The sequence below is a fragment of the Poecilia latipinna genome, unplaced genomic scaffold, assembly GCF_001443285.1.
Source record: "Poecilia latipinna isolate Pla-1442-1.1 unplaced genomic scaffold, P_latipinna-1.0 Scaffold2223, whole genome shotgun sequence".
NCBI lineage: Eukaryota > Metazoa > Chordata > Actinopteri > Cyprinodontiformes > Poeciliidae > Poecilia > Poecilia latipinna.
Genome location: NW_015114839.1, coordinates 22,548 through 27,166, shown reverse-complemented (window position 1 = coordinate 27,166; position 4,619 = coordinate 22,548).

The following is a 4,619-nucleotide window of genomic DNA, read 5'->3' as shown; positions in this document are numbered from 1 at the left end:
GTCAAATGGGCATTAGCCAATGAAACGCGGACCCTGTGGTAAGGTCCATAGCTACTCTTCCTCCCTGTGGTGAAACAACCAATCAGAGCCAGGCGGCGGATCTTAGCACTATCAAGCAGATATTGTTGTGAATGCTTAGACTAGTTAGCATGGCCACCGATGATGGCGGATTAACAGTTTTCTGTTACTGATAAGTCGTTTCTTCTCATTAGCATATTTAGCAGCTAAATACTCAGGTTCCTTGAGCTTGATTGACAGCGCTAAGACCCGCCTACTGGCTCTAATTGGTTGTTTATGACCGGAAGCTGTGCATTGCTTCAGAGGGCAGCACAGGGGGATCATCTTTTCACACTTTGTCTCATAACATACTGACATGTTGAGTTTTAACAAGCAAAAAAGCATATATATATATATATATATATATATATATATATATATATATAAAAAAAAAAATATATACTGCAGTTTTAAAATTATTTTTGTTGAAGCAACTAATATTTTAAATAAAAATCTTGTCAAAGAAAATTTTGTTTCTCCCCATAAACCCTGACATCACAATTGGATTAATAAATTAAAGTGAAAGGACCACAATTATAATAAAACTCACGGATACCCATTGTTTAAAAAAAAAATTCTAGTAAATCAGATTAAAGTTTCCTGGAGACAGAAAACGTGGAAGAAGATTGAATTTTTTATTTTATTTTTTTCATTTTTTAACTGATGTCCAAAATCCTACTTGTGGCAGTGAACTGCACACCTTCTTGAACAAACCATCTCTCAGGCTGGGGTGAAATTGTTGTGGCAGCATCATAATCTGGGAGTGCTTTTCTTCAGCAGACAATTATTCAGCTCAAATGCATCAGAATGGACCAACTTTTTACTGTAGTATAAAGTTCAAACTTTATAATACAGTTCCATCTTCTTCTTTTTTTGATGTTGTTCCTACTCAGAGACTCTGATCTTCACAAGAATTCTGGTTAAATGCTGAGTATTTTTATATCACTCATATAAGATATTTAGCTGTTAAAGGCTGTAAATAAAACACGAGCAGAAATCTGCCCATGATTGAGATATAGAACATGCACTCTACAGGGGACATCTAGTGGCAGTAGTTTGCCAAAGCAGCTCAGCTGGTTACTGATAGATTTGTGAAGCTTTAGATCAATTATCCCTCTGACTGATTAAATTAAAGAGCCAGCATTCAGTCAGCAGCACCCAGTTTCAATTCTGTTGGTAAAAAACACACCAATTGAACCACATTGTTGACTTCTCTGGCTGCAATTTCATTGATTTTCTGGCATCAAAATCATAGTGGAGTCTCTGATATCTCTCTTTGACTTTTACCATCCCCTTTAGTTTGGTAGCATCTGATCTGTAGACATCGTGTCTTAAGTTTGTGTGTTCATCCAAATTGTACTCTACAAACCTAAGTTATTCAGCCATATTCTTTTGATGTAAAAAGGTTTTCTGCTATCAACCCCTCAAAACTTGCGTCTCCAGTCATGAATCTTTAACATTTCACAGCGTTGCCGCTAGGTTTAGCTCCCTTTGATTATTGTACGTGTTACATATTCCACCGTGTTTATCTTGGGACCTGTTAGCGGTTGTATGTACCGCTACCGCCCGGAGACAAACTTCCCCTTTTGAGAACAGTAAATCAATATTTTTATCTTGATCCTTGCATGTTTAGCTGAGGCCTGTGTAGTCTTGTGATTGAACTTTTGGGTTTCCTGCATTTGCTCTGCACACATTGCATGGTATGATATCTATGTGAACATGGGATAATGCACTCCTGGGAAGATTGGCAAGTGTTTTAAACGCTTTCCACTTAAGATTAATCCGTCCCACTGCAGAACGGTGGATTTCAGATTGTTGAGATATATGTGGTATTGTCTTCAAAAGCAGAGATTTATGTACATTTTCTCAGAATTTGAAGTGTATGACTTGGGTCAAATGTTTTGGGTTTCCTCCCACAGCCTCCTCACAATAGTTTACTGGAGTTCTGGCCCATTACTCCTAAGAACTGCTGGATCTGAAGGCTGCTTCACCCACACACACATTCTACCATCAAATTCTCTATATAGGACTGAGATCAGGGACTTTGTTGTCCAGATGCCCCTTGCACCTGGACTTTGACTTCTCAGTTTATGTCTTTAGATGTTGCTTCAGTATTTTCACATAATGGTCTTTCCTAAGGATATCATCTATTTTATGAAGCGCACCAGTTCCTCCTGCAGCAAACCCCCCCCCAAAAAACAGCTCCATAATGATGATGCTACCGCCATGCTTCACTTTGGGATGGTTTTTCCACCATTTCCTCCCACATGTGGTGATGGTCATAACAGTACCGCTTTGGTTTCATCAGACCACTGATGAAGGTCTTTGTCTCTGTGTACATCGGCAAACTGCAATCTGGACATATTTCACTGTGGACATAAAGAATGGCACAGGATGCCAGGGTCAGGCTGTTTCTGTCTGTGAACAGAAAGGTGTTTGGTACTGAAACTATGACAGGTCCACTTCATGAACTGTAAACCGAAATAGTAAAACCTTGACTGACAATGTCCACTTTTCCATAGATGGACAAACATTCTTGTTTAAAGAAAAAAGGCCAACAGCCACATAACGTTCAGATAAAAATAAGGGTAGTGCAATTTCTAAGTATGATTTTCAAATAAAGTTCAGGTTAATGACTAGTAGGAACTGGAAAGAACAGATTTTGTTTTTTTGTGCCTCCAATTAAGTTTCCAAAGCCATGACATCATCTGGGCTTTCCCCTCATTACTTAAAGAGACAGTAATCAATCTGTATGTACACTTCTGATTTTAAAGACATTAATAAATTAATCTCTGACATAATACTGACATTTAACAGAAAGAAATAATTTTGGTTATTCTAGCCGACCTAAAACATAAGAAGTTTGTTAGTTGAAATATATATATATTATTTTATGTATGTAAATGTTTGGCATGTTTCTGTATGCACCAGAGCCTTTTCCTCTCAAATCCTACGGAAGCAGACTTACTTACAAGGCCCTTGTTTTTTCATAAAATCATGAGCAACAAGCAGGTTCCAAAAATTGCAAGCAAAGTAAAAATAAATGTCTTCTTTTCTAAACCACGTGGTTTATGTCTACGGGTTTTGGGGAGTAGGGTTGAAACAAACATGCTAACCGAGCCTCAAAAAAAATCCTTCCAGACGTGGTTTGAGGCAACGACTGCTCCATCATCAGGAAAGAAACGTGAGTGGCTCAACATAATTTATTTCCATTTTATGTTAAAATGTACAGAGTTCTTGCTAAGAAAGAAAAAATAATAAAAATAAAAACAAAATGAATAAATTGAAATACATACAGGGACAGAGTAGAGAGCTGAGGCGGCTGAGCACGACTCAACCTTCACTGTGTGCTCCGCTGTCACCAGCGTCTCTTTATTTTGCGCTCTCTCTTAGCATACAACGCAACATGTACAATTACAAAGGATACAAAAAGGGAAGCAATATAAACAGACAAATATACCGAGCTCATTTGTACATGCCTCTTAAATGTAAGGAAGTCATCCTATACACACACACGCGCACACACACATACACGCACGCACACAAGTAAAAAAGAAAAACAATAAAACGAAAAGAATGCCAAGTGACCTTTAGATATTTGTAGTCCTTTTGTTTAAAATAGCATTAATATACTACACAAAGATAGAAAAACTCTAGAGATGAGATGGAATGGAGAGGTTAAAGGCATCTTAAAGTCACTAAAAGTGAGTGGTAATTTTTTTACATTTTGAATTTCTTAGTAATTATCCAAGAGGCGAGCTAAAAAAATGTTTTTTTTGTTGTCGTTTCCTGAAACAGAAGTGAGAAGGTACGGGGGCGGGGGGCGTGGTGGGACAAAAAAATGACAGTACCAATATCAATGTCAGAATTTCCTTTTTATATTATAGAAAAAAAAAATCTCTACAATAGTTTTCTAAAGACAAAAAGAGTCAGCTTTTGTGTCATAAAAGAAAGCTGCCCAGTCTGATAAAATTCAGAAACCAAATGACGAGAGAAACGAGTACAAGAACAGAGCGATACACTCAAAAGAAAGTATGCATGTAGAAAAAAAAAAAAAATCCCCTCCTCTTTTGACTTTAAATACTGGTACATGGAGCGACCTGTTTACACCCGTCGTCTGAACGCCGTCCCCCCCGGGGAGAGTAGGAGCGCCCACCCATCTCTCACCCTGCTTTAGCTTAAGTGCGCCTCCATCCGAGGGCCGACCCGAGCACTAGATTGGGCATTTTAGGCACACCTTTCAGAAAGGCTGGATGTCTGCTGCCAAACGTCTAGTCAGTGGGAGTGCAGAAAGAAATACTACAGTTTTAACTAAAAAAATAAAATAAAGAACCCTTGACTTTGTCGACTCTGCTTCCCCCAAGCTGCTAAAAAGAACAAGAACTGACGCTGTACACCGTCGGTCAGTGGAGTGTGGACAAAAAGAAGGAGCTGAATGTTGGACGTTCCTGAGCCAGCCGCCGATTGGCGACGGCCAGTCAGCGTGTGTGGATGTTACATATATATACGTGTGTAAGGGAAGTACCAGAATATTTACATCTAAAATTGTTTCCAAGTGGCAG